The following is an 18,947-nucleotide window of genomic DNA, read 5'->3' as shown; positions in this document are numbered from 1 at the left end:
AGATTCAGTGAGGAAATATAGCACTGACAACACTATAAACAAATTGTTTCTGAAAAGCATTCTACACCACATCATAATGCACAATTTCCATAGGGGCCAATTGGACATTTTTAGGATGAACATGTGTTCAACCAAAAAATAATTTTTAATAAAATTAAAAGTATTGAAACCAATACAGCACATTTTTAAAACAATGGGATGAATCCAGAAGGAAAATTGGAAAATTAAAAAATATGTGGAAACTAAGTGAAATGCCTTTAGTTAATTGGTCAAAATTTTTAAATTAATGAAAATTAGAAAATATTTTGAGACTGAGAAATTAAAACAACATATCAAAACTAATGTAATGTAGAATAGTGACACTAAGAGTAATTTATAGCTGTAGACACAAAAGAGGAAAAAAAATCTCAGAAAAACCTCCTATCTTTATGATTTATGGACAAACAAGAATGAACTAAACCCCAAATTTGTGGAAAGAAGGAAATAATAAATATTTCAATGGATATATGCATAAAATAGATAAGAGAATAATAGAACAGAAAAAAATCAACAAAACCAAAAGTTAGATTTTTCAAATGATCAATACATTTGACAACCTTTTAGCTACATAGACTATGTGAAAATTAGAAGATACATGTTGCTATAATTAGAAATTATACGGGGATAATCCTACTGATTTTATACTATTTTTTAATGGATGATAGGAAAGTACTATGAACAATTACATGGCAACAAATTGGAAAATTTGAATGAAACTGAAAACTTCCTAGAGAAACAAATTTCACTTAGACAGAATCATAATGAATTAGAAAATTTGAAAATACAAATGTTGAGGAAACTGAGTCTAAAATTTAAAAAAAAATCCCAATAAGGAAAACCTTGAAGTAAATGGCTCCATTGGACAATTTTACTAAACTCTGAAGAATTCCCTCCAGTCTTTTCTCAAACTATTCCCAAAACTTGAAGAACAGGTAACACTTTGTGACTGACTATTTCTGGTAGATATTACCATGACATGAAGGCCAGACAAAAATACTAAAGAGAAATGTTACAATCAATATGCCATATGAACACTAATGCAGAAATTCCTCAACAACATATTAACAAATTTAATTTGGCAGCATATGTAGCATGACCAAGTGGATTTTATTCCTATAAATCAAGGATAGTTCAAAATATGAAAATGATAATACAGTATATCAACTATATTAATAAAAAAATACATGATCATCCTAATTGATGCAGAAAAAAAATTGACAAAATTTAGCACCCAGGATAAAAAACTCTCAACAATCTCAGAATAGAAATAAGCTACCTTACAATAATAACGGCAGTGTGTGAGAAACCCACAGCTAACATCATAATCAACTGTGGAAGATTGAAAGATTTTCGTCTAAAACAAGTATGCCTGCTTTTGCCATTTCTCTTCAACATAGTCTTGGAAAAGCTGTCCAGATCAACTAAAGCAAAAGAAGAAATAAAAGGCATCAAATCAGAAAGAAAGAAGTAAAGTTGTTTCTGCTTACAGATTACATAAATTTGTACTCACACAAACAAAACATTCATTCCACCCAAAAATGTTATAACTAATGAATGAATGAAGTAAAATTCCAGATACAAAAGAAAAAATATGAGAAAAGGAAAAAAAATGGAAAGAAAGTCTTTGTAAATAGGCAGGTTGGAGGGGTTAAAGGGAATTGAAGGGGAATGGGGGAAACATAAGTATCAAGATATATTGTCTAAGGGTACAAATTCCAAATAATGAATGTCATCATATTGTATACATAAAATGTACTAATAAACTTAATAAATTTTAAAAACATAAAAAATCAACATATAAAAATCATTTGCATTTCAAAATGCTAAAAATGAACAATGGAAAAAGTTAATTAAGAAAATGACTGCATTTATGAGAGTATTGAGGAATAAAATGCTTAGAAATAAACTTACCTAAAGAGTTGAAGGCTTGTACGGAAAATGACAAAACATTGCTGGAAATAGAAAAGACATAAATAAATGGAAAGACATCTGGTGTTTATGTATTGGAAAACTTAATACTGTTAAGATGAAGTTATTACATAGAAAAATATCCAGGTTAGTCCAATCCATATCAAAATCCGAGTGCCGCTTTTAGAAATAGAAAATAGAAATAGAAATAGAAAAACTGATCCCAATATGTATATGAATTTTTGGGGAATTGTGAATAGCCTAAACAGTCATGAAAAAGAACAAAGTCAGAGAACTCACACTTCCAGATTTGAAACACTGTGAGTCTGGCATAAAAATTTTCTAATTGAATGATGGAATATTAATTCTCACATAGGTGTTAAAATATTCTCAGTGGTCTTAGAAGCTTAGATGGAGTTGATTAATGGCAGAAACCTCAATAACTAATTCCAAAAGTTGAATGTCACATGATCATTTCCCATAAATGAATATTTATTAGTATTTTTTCCTTTTATTGAGTTTATTTGTACATTTTAGGTATACAGTACAATTACATTCATTATTGGGAACTTGTACCTTTACATGACAGGTCTTAGTTCTCATTTTTTCCCCTTGTCAGTGCCCTCCCTTCACCCCCTCCTCCCCTCCCCATTTACAAACACATTTTTTTCCATTTTTTCATTTTTCTCATATTTTTTTTCTTTTCCCTTATTACCTTTCTCCTACCCTTCCCATTTTCCCCACACCTTTAGGCATTTTCTTCCTATTTCACATCATCAGTTATCTCATTAGTATCTTATGTATTATTATAGCTTTTCACACCAGAGAAATTATTCGGTATTTACACATGTGTGACTTATTTATTTCACCTAGGAGTATATCTTCAATATGCATCCATTCTCCTTTGAATTAATCTAATTTCTCATTCTTTATGGCTGAGTAGTATTCCATTTTATAGAAAAACCACATCATCTTTATCCGATTTCTGATGGGCAAATGGGCTGTTTCCAAGATTTAGCTATTACAAACTGTGCCACTATAAACATGGGTACGTATATATCACTGTGGTATGATTCCTTTAATTATTTTGGAAAGATAAACAGGGCATCTGAAATGAACAGACATTTCTGAGACAAAGAAGTAAAAGCAGCAAGTAAATATATGAAAAAATGTTCCACATCACTCATCATTTGAGAGATGCAGATGAAAACAACACTGAGATTCCACTTCATCTCATAAAGAATGGCTGCTTTCAAGAAATCAACCAATAACACATGTTGGTGGGGTTATGGGGAGAAAGCAACCCTTCTCGATTGTTGGTGGGAGTGCAGACTGGTGCAACCACTGTGGAAATCAATATGGCGATACCTCAAAGAGCTGGGATTAGAGGTTCCATTTGACCCAGCCATCCCTCTGCTGGGTATCTTTATAAGTATTTTAGATATAAGTAGCCCAAATTATATGAGTATTAGGTTTTCTTTGAGTACAATTTGTAACAGTCAACCTCACTATATAACTTTTCAGCTTACAAAATAAATTTACATATAATCATAAGGTAGATAGGGAGCAAAAATAGAGAATGTCGGTGTATCTGTGAGTAGCATACTACCCATTTTTGCCTTCAGTTTAGTAAAAATTTAAGGCCACAATTGGATTTTTTCTCACATTTTATGTTAGCATTTTGCAACAATTCATGACATGAAAAGAATTCACTAGCTCTGATATAATACTACAAAGTCCTGTGAGTTTTGAAAATATTTTTGTATACTTGTTTACATTGCTTTAGCATTTTCTACAATTATGGAGGAAAGTGGTCATCCTGTAGTAAAAACTACATATTTTGGGCTATCCTAGGTGAGAAACAAAAGCCAGGCCTTCAAAATCATAGTGAAGAACACATGTCAGAAAATTCAGAATCCTTCATTCATTTTGCACTTATACAATTCTACTACAATTATAAGGATGATGATTTTTATTTTCTACTGCTCTTTATCTGAAGACACAGGTTCCTAAATATACGTATTTCCTTCAATGTTTATTACATATATTCTCTAGCTAAATATAAGCAATCAGTGTTTATTGAATGTATTTGTATCAATTAATGAGAACTTTAAGCATAAATCATAAAGAGGTTCTTGATCAATGAGGAACCATGCATATGGTCCTCTCTGAAGTTTTATGAAAAATTCTGAACATAAAGGGTGCTTAGAGAAGGTCCATAACCATCATCAAATCCTTCAGAGCCCTTCTAAAAAAATTATGCTAAAGCTGTAGGGGAAGTGGGAAGGGTAGAGGAAAGGAAAGCAAGGAAAACAAAAAATATGAGAAAAGGAAAAAATGGAAACAAAGTCTTTGTAAATAGGGAAGGGTGGAGGGTGTGAAGGGAGGGTAGGGGTACGGGGAAAAATGAGAACCAAGACCTGTCATATAAAGGTACAAGATCCCAATGATGGATGTAACTGTGCTGTATACCTAAAATGTACTAATAAACTCAATGAGGAAAAAAAAAGAACAACTTAACGGACAAAATACTAATCCCAAATTTCCCCCATTTAGCTTTGATATACAAAGATAGAAATCAGTGCTGATTTGATAGTATCTTATGCAAATGAGAAGCAGATCATGAAATAGAGGGAAAAGTGGGGCAGGAAAGGAGGAGGAAGAAGGGAAGGGCAAGTAAAACTAATGCTTATGTACAAACTCCCCACAATGAATGCACTAATACAAATTAAAATTTAAAAAATAAAATAATTACAAAGATAATTTTATATTATTTTAAGCTACTTTATCAAAGAAATCTATCCTGATACCTATTATTAAACAATAGCGTGTTCCTTCTTAGTGTACCTCACTTCAGTTTTTATAAGATATATAAACAAATGAAAATATATAGTCTTATTTTCTGTTGCTTCAAAATTTCCCCTTTATTAGAATATATAAACCACGAAAATAAGGGATTTGCACTATTCCTTATCTTACTCCATGATCCCTAAACTGTGCTTGGTTAAATAGCATATGACCAATAGAAACTTGTTGCATAAGTCAATGCTACAAAATAAAGTTTTTTGTTGTGCTATAGATGGAACATCACACACTATAACTGCTGTATTACTGGGCTATACTCCTAGCTCTAAGGTTTACTCGAGAAATAAAGTGTGTATGAGCCTTATTTAAAAAGAATGAAATGACCAATAAAGTGCCATAATTCATCAAAAATAATGCCCAAAGAAATACTACATATTTCAAAATGTACATGAAATGGTTTAATTGCAAACTTATGTTCACAGAACTTGATGGTGTGGTTCAATGAGTGATCCATTTCTAGCTCTTTTCAAGTTAAAACCTGAATTTAAAACCAAAAGAAAATCTTTCATAGAAATTCTTGTACTGAATTTTGGGGTCAGAAAAATGCTGTATTGAATAAAGAAACATATAATGAATACTTGACACAAGAGAACTCTAACTTTCAGGTATACCTTAATTCTGGAATAATGATGTTATTTCTTGGCATGAAAAGTTGCAGGAAGAGGTTTTTCAAGCAGATTGAAGAAGAATAAAGATTTAGAATGGATATGCCAATAGCTATAACTAGAAGCATACTCAATGAAGAGTATAATAAAATTATAATGTTACCTATTTCAGAACAGGAGATTACAATTAAATGTAAAATATATAAATATATCCTTAATAGGAAATACACAAAGTCTACATGATGAAAACTGTAAGACTTCATGGAGAAAAACATGATAGCATGCATAAATGGGGAGTTATGCTTCAGTACTATTAGTGTTTGCTTCACGTTCTTTAGAACTTTGTTATAAGGCACATAAATATTTAGGATCATTTTGCACTCATGTTAAATAAAGACTCTTAATCATTATGGAATCAACTTTTATAGTCTTGGTAATACGTTTTGTTTTCAAGTTAGCTTAATCAGGTAATTGTATGAACACTCAGTTTTCTTTTGATTATCAATAACATGACACAATTTTGCTAGTCCTGTCATGCACAACTTATTTTTGTATTTATAATTTGGAATATATTTTTGCACGGAAAATATAGTTTGGCCTTACTTGTTTTTTCTAATATGACAAAATTTTGTCTCTTCATTTAAGGGTTAAATCAATTTACATTTAATGTAATCGTTGACATAGGTTAAAAGTATCTTGATAATTGTGCATTTACTTAATCTTTTGGGTTAACGGTGTATTTTTATAATTTAGTTGTTTTGAAATTTTAATTTTATAAAAAAAACAAAATTTCACAATTAATGAGAATAACAACAATTATTACACTGTGAGTTGTTATCTTCAAAGTAGTTACTCAGAGTAAAAGACATAAACCCAAATGATTCTAATTCATTTTGTTGAAAAGAAATATTTGTGTTATTATCTTGTAAAAATCTTTTTGGTTTATTTTGTATTCTTGTTGGCTACTTCTAGGTCATTGTTAATAGCTAAAATTCTTTGTTTTGTTATTTTAGTGGTTGGTTTGTTTTGTTATTTTAGCAGTTTGTTTGGGTTTATAGTGTACACAGCTTTAAACTATTATGGTCAAATGTTATAAATGTCATAATACAGCTTTATAAATGTTACATATGCTATACTATATTGTTACAATTTATATTTATACAAAAGATTTAATTAATAAGGATTTAGACATTCTTCATATTTATCCAGTTACCATATCTAGTATTTTTTGTGTAGATCTAGATTTTCACGTGTTGTATATTTTCCTTTTTCCTCAAGGTTTCCTTTAACATTTCTTATAGTGTGGGTCTGTCACTGCTGAAATCTTACAGTTTTGATATGTCTGAAATAGTCTTTACTTTGATTGCTTTATTTCAAAATAGATCCTCGGGTATAGAATTATAGATTATTTCTTGCCTCCCCTCGTATTGAAAAGATATTGTGCCACTGTTTTCTCACTTGCATTGTGTATCACTCAAAATTATTTTTCATGCTATAGGTTTTATTCTGATTGCATTTAAGATTTTCTCTTTCACTGCTTTTCAGTGAGTTTTTTTGTTGTTTTTTGAGACAGGATTTTGCTATTTATTCCAGGTTGGCCTTGACCTCACTATGTATTCCAGGATTGCTTTGAACTCACAGCGATCCTCCTCCCTGAACCTCCCAAATTCTACGATTATAGGTGTGCACCACCATGCCTGGCCCTAAGCAGTACTTTATAATATACTTTGCTAAGGATTATATTTTTATTATTATGGTACTTTTCACTTTAACATATATGGGGCTATAATTTTCATTAAATATAAAAAAAAATTGTAGCCATAATGTCTTCATGCATTGTTTGTCTATATTCAACAACAACAGCTAAACATATTTCAGGGTGCTTTAACTTGTCTTACAGTTAACTGATGGCTCTTTATTTTTTAAATTCTCTTTCCTTGTGATTCATTTTAAAATTTTATTGCTATTATTATCACATTTGTTACTATTTTTAATACATAACCAATTGTGAATCAGTCTAGTGTATTTTTTATCTCAAATATTGTAACTTATCTCTAGAAATTTTATTTGGATATTCTAGAATATCTTCTATGTTTTGCGTTATATTTCAATCATATTGAATGCAGTCATAACAACTATTTCAATGTCCTTATCTGTGAATTCTATTATATATATGTAATTTCTGGTTTGCTTTCCATAGAATGGTTTTTCTTTTCAATGTTGTTTACATCTTATTGTTTCCATGTCTGGTAGTATTTTAATTAATTTTTAATTGACATATTTATACATGTTTCTGTGATAGGTACAATGAGATTTTTTAATTCATGTGTACACTTAGTAATGATCAAATCAGGAAAGTAAGCATATGCATTACCTTACCTTATTATCATTTTAAAATAAAAAGTGCATTTGAAATCCTATCTTCTATTTTTTTCCCATTAAGTATTTTTGGTACATTTTAGGTATACAATAGAGTTACACTCATTATTAGGATCTTGTACGTTTACATGATGTATCTTGGTTCTTATTTTTCCCCATTCCCCTGACCTTCCTTCACCCCTCGACCCTTCCCTGTTTATAAAGACTTTATTTCCATTTTTTCCTTTTGGCATAGTTTTCTTTTTTCTTCTTTTCTTTCCTCTACCCCTCCCATTTCCCCTACACTGTTAGACATTTTTTTCCTAGTTCACAATATCAATTATGTATTTTGATCCTTATTCACTCTTAGTTTTTCACACTAAAGAAATTATTCAGTAGTTACACATGTCTGTCCTATTTATTTCACTTAAGAGTTTGGCCTCAGTGTACTATTTCAATATACAGATATTTGTCATTTAACTACCTTCCTGTTTAATGATGGCTCGGACTTACAAACCTCCACTCAGACATATGGTTTATCTTTTTTTTTTTTTTGGTACATTTCTGTACATCTTGTTCATAGAGCTTCAATATCTCTTTTGGTATGTTGTACTTTCTTTATACAGCACTGTAATTTTTGCTGATTGTTTATACAGTAATGTAGTTTTATGTTCTGTCATATATTAGACTACTACATGTAAGAGTTATGCAAATAAAAACAAAGTCATCAAGTTGGAGGTTTCCTTGACCATTTCTCTCTTTGGAATATTGTAATGTATGTACTATATACAATTCCTCATTTAGTGACAAATTCATTTAATGACTTGCAGAAATGTAACTTGGTCATTAAACAATGCATTATGTAAAATTATATCCACTCTTCCATGCCATAGGACATCAGAGTTCATTTCTTCTATCTATCTATTTCTCCTATCTACTATAACATTGTATCCATATTCTTGGTAATATTTGACTGGATATCAGATATGAATTTTACTTTTTTGGACCTGGATAATTTTGAATCCTTTTAAATATTATGAAGTTTTTTCTGAACTATGGCTAAGTTACCTGCAACAAATCTGATCTTTTTAAAAAATTAATTTTATTGGTACATTTAAAGTATGCAATATAATGACATTCATCACTAAAAATGTATATAAATTATTTTGGTTCTTATTTTTCCCCATTCTCCTGCCCTTCCTTCCACCCCTTCACCCCTCCCTATCTACACAGACTCTTTCCATTTTTTTCTTTTTCTCATATTAATTCCATTCCCTTTCTTTTCTTCTACCCCTCCCATTCCCCCTTCCCCTTTGCATCTTTTCTTCCTATTTCACGTTATCTATTATACCTTTTAGTCCTAATTTATACTTTCAGTTTTTTACAATAGAGAAACTTTTCAGTGTTTACACATGTGTGTCGTATTTATTCCACTTAAGTGTACCTCCTTAATGTGCATCCATTTAGCTATAAATATCTCTAATTCTCATTATTTATGGCTGAGTAGTACTCCATTTTATTAAAAAAAAAACTAAACACACTTTTTCTTTATCCAGTCTCCCATTGATGGGCAATTGGGTTGCTTCCAAGTTTTAGCTATCATAAATTATGCTGCTATGAACATGGGTGCACATATATCACTCTGGTATGATTCTTTTAATTCTTTGGGGAATATACCTAAAAGAGGAATAGCTGGGTCAAATGGGGCTTCCAGTCTTAGTTCTTTGAGGTATATCCATATTGATTTTCACAGTGGTTGAACCAGTATACACTCCCATCAGCAGTGGAGCAGGGCTCCTCTTTCCCCACAGAAACAACAGCATTTCTTATTGGTTGATTTTATGAGAGCAGCCATTCTTTCTGGGGTAAGATGGAATCTCAGTGTTGTTTTCATTTGCATCTCTCAAATGACCAGTGATGTTGAACATTTTTTAATATGTTTATTTTCTATTTCTACCTATTTGTTGGAGAAATGTCTGTTCATTTCAGATGCCCAATTTTGGTTTGGGTCTTTCAATTTGGGAGGTCTAATTTTTTAAGTTCTTTATACATTCTAAATAATAGACCTTTGTCTGAGAAATAGCTGGTGAAAAGTTTTGCCCACATCATTGTGGGCTGTCTCTTCACACTGTTTCTCTTGCTGTGCAGAAGCTTTTTAATAAGAATACATCCCACTTATTTCATTGTCTGTGCTAGTTCACAGGCAACTGAGGAGGAATCGACCTAACAAAAGAAATGAAAATTCTCTATTCTGAAAACTACAGCACTATGAAAATAAGAGATTGAAGAGGATAACAGAAAATGGAAAGACATCCCTTGTTCCTGGGTAAGAAGAATCAACATAGTGAAAATGACCATAATTCTAAAACTGCTAAATAGATTCAATGCAATCCCAATTGAAATTCCAGCAGCATATGTCACAGACCTTGATAAACAATCCAAAAGTTCACTTGGAACAAGAGACATAAAATAACAAAAGCAATTCTAGGCAATAAAGTCAAGGTATAGGGTATCACTATCCCCAACTTGAAACTATACTTCAAAGCAACTGTGATAAAAGCAGTGTTGTACTGGCAAAGAAACAGAACTGAGGACAAGTAGAACAGATTAGATTATGCGGAAACAACTCCAGACATAGCCACCTCATCTTCAATAGAGGAACCAAACAACATCAATGGAGAAAAGATAGTCTCTTTAATAAATGGTGCTGGAAAAACTGTGTTTCAACTTGCCAAAGATTAAAATTATTCCTAGATCTCTCACCATGCATTAAACTAAAATTGAAATGGATTAAAGATCTAAATATTAAAACAGAAACACTAAACTGGCTGGAAGAGAGGTTTGGTGAAAATCTTGAAGACATTGTTATAGCAAAAGATTCTATGAAAAATTTTGATCACTGAGAAATTGTATTGAAAATTTTTATCAGGCGAGAGAAAAACAGTTCTCAATCTTGAGAAACCTGATTGACATGAGACTCCATTTTGTTTAAAACCTCCTACTTGGTGGCTTAGCTTGTCCTCTGTGTAACATCAAGATTGATCTTCTGGGAACAATCCACCTACTGCCCCTTTAGAGACCACAAAGTATTCTTATGGGTACCAGAAAACTGACATAACAGGAAAGGCTTATGAGTCTCACCTGCCAGATGTACTATCTGATCCCTATCTGAACTCGGTATTTTCCTATGAGAAAACCCACTCCCTAGTTGAAACATTTCATGCTATTCTGGTTAAGATAACAGGAGAGGCCTTTACCTAACTGTACCAGATGTCCCAGATGTCTTAACTGCACATTCCTTCTCTCTTCTGTAAATGTGCTTTAGGCTTTGATAAGCAAGTTTACACTGAGGTAAAGGGGAGTAGAAAGAGGGGTACTTTTTTTTTCTTTTCTCTCTTCCTATAAAAACTGAACTCAATTTCAGCTTGGATCCTGACTCCGTGGCCAGTTCTACTGGAGGGTGGGTCCCTGCCAGCAAAGCAAATTTCTTGTTTGGACTTTATCACCATATTGTGTCTTGGGTAAGGGTCTCGCTGAGGGACTGGGCACAGTAGGTCTCAGGCTAATTATTCCACAAACCTAAAGAAAGATCCTTTTAAGTACAGTCCCCACTACTTCATGTATCATGATATTTTCCCTTCTGACTAGTGGGTATAGCACTATTTTCAGCTTTGTGTGAGTATCATGCACCTTTACTTCTAATTCTTTATGGTGGTTCTGCTTCTAATCTTGCATTAATTTTAAACTTATACTGATCAATATCAGTTTAAAAATTGAGGAAGATCTATGGATCTCTAAAGTTTTCTTTCTGTGCAGCTCTTTTATCTCTGTTCTGAAAAAATAAGGCTGCCTGGGTCTTTCAAGATTATCAGTTCTGTTTCCTCAACTCGGGAGTTGACCAAGTTTCACCTATATTTCCATGCCTCGTGCTGCAGTCCAGAATTCTTTCAACATGATAAGCTGAATAAATCAGATCTCAACCAGTTTCATCACCTTTCAGGCATTGTTGTTTTTCTTTACCTGATATACAATGTTCCAGTCATCATTATTATATGGTTTATATTTTGTATTGTTCTTTCAAGGGGAGATTAAATCTAGTCCTTGTTACTCCATCTTGGTTGGATCTATTTCTGTTAGTTTCTTTTTTAAATGACATTTAATGTACTGCTTATTGCATTAAGTATTATTCTTCTCATAATAAAAATCAATATTATGTATTTGCCTCTGTATATAGCTGTGACTAAATCTCATACATCTCATTTACAAGTGATTATTACTTCGTGTAACAAAATAAATTTCAAATACTGAAACATTATTTTGAAATGCTACTCAGAATGCCTTGATTTCTGATCAAATCATGTGTCTTGAAATATTCTACTTTTCTGCATTTTAGAGATTTTTAAAATTAATATAATAAAGTCTTATTAATACTTCATGAACCTTTACACTGAGAAGAAACTTTAGTTTTTTAACATGTTCAAGTCCAAGATAATTTTAAAGTACTGCGTCTACTTCTTATTCATGAGTTTATCTTCAAAACCTCTACACATTTTCACAATAAGTTTCTGATCCTACTATTGGAATACTTCATTTCTCATATAAAAAAATTACCCCATTCATTATAAGACATATGACTTGTGCATGGTTACCTTTAAACTCGGATTGACTGAAGTTAGTCAGCATGTTCAGGACCTTAAGCAAGGATGATTCGTTCAAGAAGGATGATTCAGGTCAATTGGATTGGACATAGTGAAATTTCTTTCAGAAAGTGTTCTTGGGGCTGGGGATTTATCTCAGCGGTTCGGTGGCCTGCCTTTCAAACGCAAAGACCCGAGTTCGATCCCCAGGACTAAAAAAAAAAAAAAAGAAAAAAAAAGAAAAGAAAGTGTTCTTGTTCTTCCCTTTGCTGGCATGGATAAACAATTACTAAAGCTTTTTTGTAGTTATGAGACAAGTATTTCAATTTGATAGATACAGAACTTGTAGTATAGAGTCAGAATATAAAAAAACACAATAGAATCTAAAGTTGAACTACAAAGAGAAATGTGTATGAGTGATATCACTACAAGGTAGACATAAAAATAGTCAAATTGTTTTAGTAAGTAAGATCAATAGATTACCTTCTTTTTTGTTTATTGTTTTCCTTAAGTACACTTGAATTGGGCTTTTTATTATGTACAACAGAAAGTATCTCGATATAAGATCTGACTGATGATTTAAATCATGATTTGCATGTTTGGCATGGACATTACAGAATGCTTATGGCTGCGCAAGCTTTGTGATATATTACATATGCTCTAATACTTAAGCATTTTATAATTCAACTTATTTCTTCAGAGTCTTGCTTAGAATCTTTTGCCTTCTTTTAAAATGGCAAGAGGCTTCATCATCTGGTTTATAAAACCATTAGCAGAAGAGAAACAGCAAATGAATAAAGGAACTAAATACAATAATAAGCAGACTGCCTTTAGACAGAGGGAAGTCATTGTGAATTTTCTTACAGTGAGGATGAGACAAATGATTCATATAGCACAATACTTTTGTAAGAGCACTCTGATTCTGTTAAATCCATGTTGAACTTATTAGTGACTCAATTACCAGGTACAATAATATTATATTTAATATACTTTAAACATTGCCAGCATTTAGAATATTAATTTCAAACACATTTTTCAGCAAAAAAATGAAAATAAAATGAGCATTATGGATATTAAATATGTTACTAATTATGAGTTTTTAAAACCGTGTCCTTTTTCCTCAGATTCTTTAGGGGATAAGAATTAAACTGTTCACCAAAGGAAAAGAAGGGATATCTTTTGCCTTGAAAATACTTAAGAAAGAAAGCACTTCAAAGTTATATTTACAACACTTTTTAAAGTGTTCTGTAATAGCAGGTTGCATGTGTTCTTTAAAATTGTTTTATTTTATTTGGGGGGCAATCCCCCACAGGACAGTAAAACAGCAGAATAACTTATTGAATATTAGTTATCTAACAAGTAGTGTGGCTTTGGTGAATCCAAGGAGAAAATTATTTGGGATAAAAGGAAGCCATTTCTATTTTTCTTTTGCCCTCCTGTTTGCTTTATGTTGGTTTGTTCTTCCCTTGGAAAAGTTTGTCTTGTTTTCCAGAGAGCTGAACTCAAGTCTTGTGAACTATCTCAAGAAAAGAGATGCTATATATCTCTTAGCATCTCTTAGTTTAAAGTGTCATTCAGGTACATGAATTTCTAATATGAGAGAAGATGAGGGGAAATGGTAGGGAAACATTTCAGCTCTAAGTTACAGAATGCATGTGCATATTTTCAAAAGGTTAATAGAAATAAACATTTTAATGACAAAACAGTGTTAAAATGACCATCAAATGCTTTAAGCAAAGAGGAAACATTAAAATTTGGTTTCTGAGAAATCTCTTGAAGAAAAAAATAGATGCTGTTTTGTTGTGGTATCTGTCCAAAAAATGCTGATCTATTTAACCAAATAACCATTTTAAAATTTTGATTAATAACTCATGAAGGAAATTCTGTTAATATATTTTTCCTCTTTTATATGGATCTGATTAATATAACCATAGTTAAAAGTACTTAGAGCAGGAGATACACAACTGTAGACAACTAGGACAGGGAGATGAATAAACTGCGTTAAATCCTTGAAAAATTAAAATGCAAGGGGAAAGAGGCACACTGAAGCATGCTACCAGATCCTAGAGAGCATCCTGTGTTCTCATAACATTAGAGACCTAGCTAGAAATGACAGCCCCTTGTATAAACAGGAAAGAGCCTGGGTATACCGAGACAAGCCCTGAGAACCTAGGGTGCAAGGAAAGTACTCCTCCTAATGTCAGAAACCTAGCTAAAAGCTGCAACCATATTATTTGATTGTCTCATTTTTGCACGCCCAACAAAGTGCATATAAACTCCTGAACTTGGGGACCTCTTTGGCATCCTCCATTGGTGCTCCTCTTGGCTAGCAACAGCTTTTCTTTGTTCTGCCTAATAAACTGCGCTAAGTCCATTCCCTACTGCTGTCTGCTGACTTCATTCTTTGTTATCCTTGGGACAAGAGCACAGAGAAAATAAAATTGGTTACATCTTTGGTAACCAACGCAGGGCTCATTTCTCTATGGAGAGGTAAGTGTGGCAGAGTGACTGGACCTCACTTTCTCTCATTTTTTTTCTTTTTTTTTACATTCAAAGAAACAGTTGGCTCCCTGATACCAGTTAAAGTTTACTAGAGCATTGTTATCTTGAAACAGGTGATAGGTTCCCCAGTAAACTCCTGGTTAATTGACCACTGAACACTAGTGACAGTGAAAATGTTAACCAGGTAAGGAGCTACATTCCATTCTGAGGCTGATATATGAAAGTGAGGAACTCGTGAAGGCTGGTGTGACAACTGTGAGACTCAGGGCGGGTCTGCTTTCTGGTACATGCTCAAAAGTCCTCTGGTAGTAACTGGGTCCCAACAACCCTACTGGATATCCAGCAGAAAAATGTCCACTTCCCTATTGCATTCAGCCTTCACTCTACTGTAAGATGAGAGGTAAACTCAGTGATCTCTAGGTATCTCCTTTCCAGAGTGACCTGAGACCCCTCCAGTACAACATTCTCTTAAGTCTCCACTGAGTTGAGCCACAAATCTGGGCTTTTCTCTCACTGTTATGACAGACTTCCTCTTTTTCAGATATGTCTTGATAGATTTACCGGGCCACTACGATCCTAGCCCATGTTCTGGGCACCCCCAGTCTGCAATGTCCTTGGTGTCTGGCACCCTGACCAAGATTTCATGGAATCAAAGACTGGCAGATCATCCCCTAGGTTCCCCATGAAGTTATGCTACAAGAAGGATTAAGGCTGAGGGAGAGTCCCTTAAGACATGGTCCTGTTATAACACAGTGGAAATGAGTTTGGCTCTGGTCTGATATCTCCTCCAGTGCTCACAGAGTTGCTAATTGTAGAACTCACAGATACCTATCTCCTCAGGTTTCTGTCTCTATTTAGGTGAAATAATAATGAATTAGTCAGCTTTCCCATTGTTGGGACACAGTACCCAACACCCACAATTTAAAGGGGGAGTGGTCTAATTTGGCTCACAATTTTAACCAAATAGATTCAGCCCACAGCTGGTAGGCTCTGAGGCAGAAACATTACAGAAGCAGGGCATGGTATGACAAAAATGAGCTCATGGAAGGTGGAAAGGCAGGAGGGGAGCAGTGCCAGAAAGGAATTGGTGAGGGACCATATGTACTAAACAAGGGATGCCTCCATGACCCAGTCTGAGACCCTCAGGACTATTAATCTTCTAGGCAATTCTTAATCAAGTGAAATTGGAATAAGGAAAACAAATAGTTTACTAGAGTCTAATGGGCAAGGGTTTTTTGAAATTTTTTTATCTAGCTTATATAGAACGGTAAATTCTCACAAAAAAAGCATATCACATATTCAAGCAAGTTTATTTATTTTTTTGCCACTTTCAGTTATCGGGGATTGCACTAGTTCATTGTAAGGATGCAATTGCTTTCAAAATTTTAACTAACTATAAAACTTTTCATTCTATTTACTGCACATGATTGCGAGAACTTGCTTGTTCTTTTGATGATAATTGCAAAGTAGGTATTTTGGTAATATTAGTTCTGTTCGTTTTATAAAACACTTGATTTTTAAGTCATCCTTTTGAAGATCTCATTTTGGGATATTAGTTGTCCAGTAAATCTTACCACTTTTACTACAAACAATATTAACTAACATATAGTAGATTTGGACAATCTTAATTTATTTATAGTTTGCATCTCAATGATTAAATAGTGAATTTTTGGTTCTCTGATTATGTTGAAAGGTTATTAATAACTGAAATCACTAAGAGAAATATATAATATTCCAAAATGTGTACTTCCCCTTATCTCTTATTAACCAAAATTAGTAGCCTCAAAAATGAGCCAGAACTACTTTCTTATCAGGCAGATAAACAGGGAAAAATCCAAAAATGAATTTGGAGGTCATTGAGTACAGAGATTTTCCTTCAAGAAGACTGACACCAAATTTTCCCAAATATGTACAAATGTACAGACTTTAAATTTTAAGACCTTTAGGAAAAAATCAACTCCCAGATCCATATTAATGTTTAAAGCCCTGAGGGAAAAAAAACAGATATACTGCAGATACCTGTTGTCATCAATCAGCCCTGATGGTTCTTTATCAGAAAGTGCTTCTTTTCATGAATAAGCAACAAATCTAGCAACTCTTTTATTTGAAGCTGTTAAGTCATGTCCTATTTTCAGTGTTAGTATTTCAGATGACTATGCTACAGGAAATCTGAAGTTGCAAATCTAATGTCATGAATTTTAGACTGGCTCCATGGACCGGCTATACATGTCAAATCAAAGTTACCTTTAGTATAATTTCATACAGTCCAAGCAAGGGAAGTTTTTAGTTGACAAGTGTTTAAAAAGAAAGTATTTTGTTAAACTGATGTAATTTGTCTTTTAGATAATATATTAATTATTAACATAGCTGTAACACAGATGTCTTTATATGGTACATAATGGAGTAAAATCTTCTGTTATTTAGTAAGAGATTATGAAATTTTAAAATGGTTAGTAAGTAGAAATTACAATATCATCCTTAATATTTCAATTCACATGTAATTTGGTTTAATGCATGGTAGCAATAAAAACAAAATTATAGTAAGTATTCAGAATTGAGGGTATTAATGATTATGTGATAAATACAGGTCTGGCAGTACTTTTAGAAAATTGTACAGCTGTGCTCAGAAAAAGAAAATCATCAATATAGAAGTGCAGCCAAGGTGTTGTGTTTGATCCATGTAGGTCTGTAAACCTTGCCCTGTGCTATATAGAAGATTAATGCAACAAATATATCTTTGCCTTTTAACACAGTGGGAGAAATTTGCTGAAGCTTTTAGTATTATAGTACACATAACATGTTCTATAAAACAAGGGGTAAGTGAAGTAATTAATTTACAATTCTTTTGAAAGCCTATGTATAGATAAAAGAAAAAAATGTTAATGCCAAATGAAAGACCTAATAAGTTACAATTAGACATAGGATCTAAATTATTTTTTAAAGTAGACATGCATTCAGGATCACAAAGCTAGGATACAATGCATTTTTCTATGTTGTGATATTAAACATTACAGCACTACCTTCTGTAGTTAATATAAATGATGATAAAATAAAACAACTTCAAATCTCATAAATGCTCCAGAGATTTTCAAGAGATAGAAAGGTGGGTTTGTTTATTTTCAGATATGCCATTTCGTGGTATTGTGAGGAATCTAAACAAGTTGTCTTCATTCTTTGATATGGATTATATTGACTGTGAGCTGATTGCATTTTCGATCTTTGCCGTTTAAAAATATTTTTTGTACAGTAAATAATAAAACTGTTCTGAATTGATTCATAGAGCAACAGCAATTCATAAAATTATCACATTGCTTCATAGTTCACACTACCATCCAAAGAACTGGGCTTTTCTTAGTTATTCTTACAAAGAAGGCAGTGTTCACCTAGGAGAACAATTTGATTTTCAAGGTCACCAAGTTTAAATTCACTGAAATTTTATAAACTGAAATGACATTATTCTGATATCTGTGCCATGTATAGCAGAATTGAAATCCAGCAAAATTACAAAGTGGGTGAATTTCTTTAGTTGCCTACTATGGCCTCATTTAGGAACGCTTTCTCCTTTTCTGCTGACAGTCTAAGATTCATGTGATATTTCTACTTCAATGAGAAAAATTTACTGATTCTATAGTGAATATTCCCTGAGAAAAATCTTTAAAATAGTTTTATTCTAAATGAATATGCATCATTATTATTATTTGTATAATTCACTCTGACATGTTAAACAGTTTTCAAAATATATTATTTATACTATTAATAGTTTGTATTTTATAAAGTAGATTAGACAGGACAAGCAATCAAAGAGAAACACCCTTTATGTCATTAGTGTAGGCAGGGTAAGCACATATATAGGAATTAGCACAGTGCATTGAAAATACACAAATTACTGTGTTTAAGCAATGATCTTCATTATTTATCACTAGAAGTAAGGCTTATATAATCTTTCAAAGTAGCAGTATGTGTTAACAGGTGACTGCAAACTTAAAACCATCTATACTACAGTGACTTCACTTCTTGAAATCTGAGAAAACTG

This window comes from Fukomys damarensis, unplaced genomic scaffold (assembly GCF_012274545.1).
Source record: "Fukomys damarensis isolate Sample0158 unplaced genomic scaffold, DMR_v1.0_HiC HiC_scaffold_39, whole genome shotgun sequence".
NCBI classification, from domain to species: domain Eukaryota; kingdom Metazoa; phylum Chordata; class Mammalia; order Rodentia; family Bathyergidae; genus Fukomys; species Fukomys damarensis.
This window is presented reverse-complemented; position numbering follows the sequence as displayed.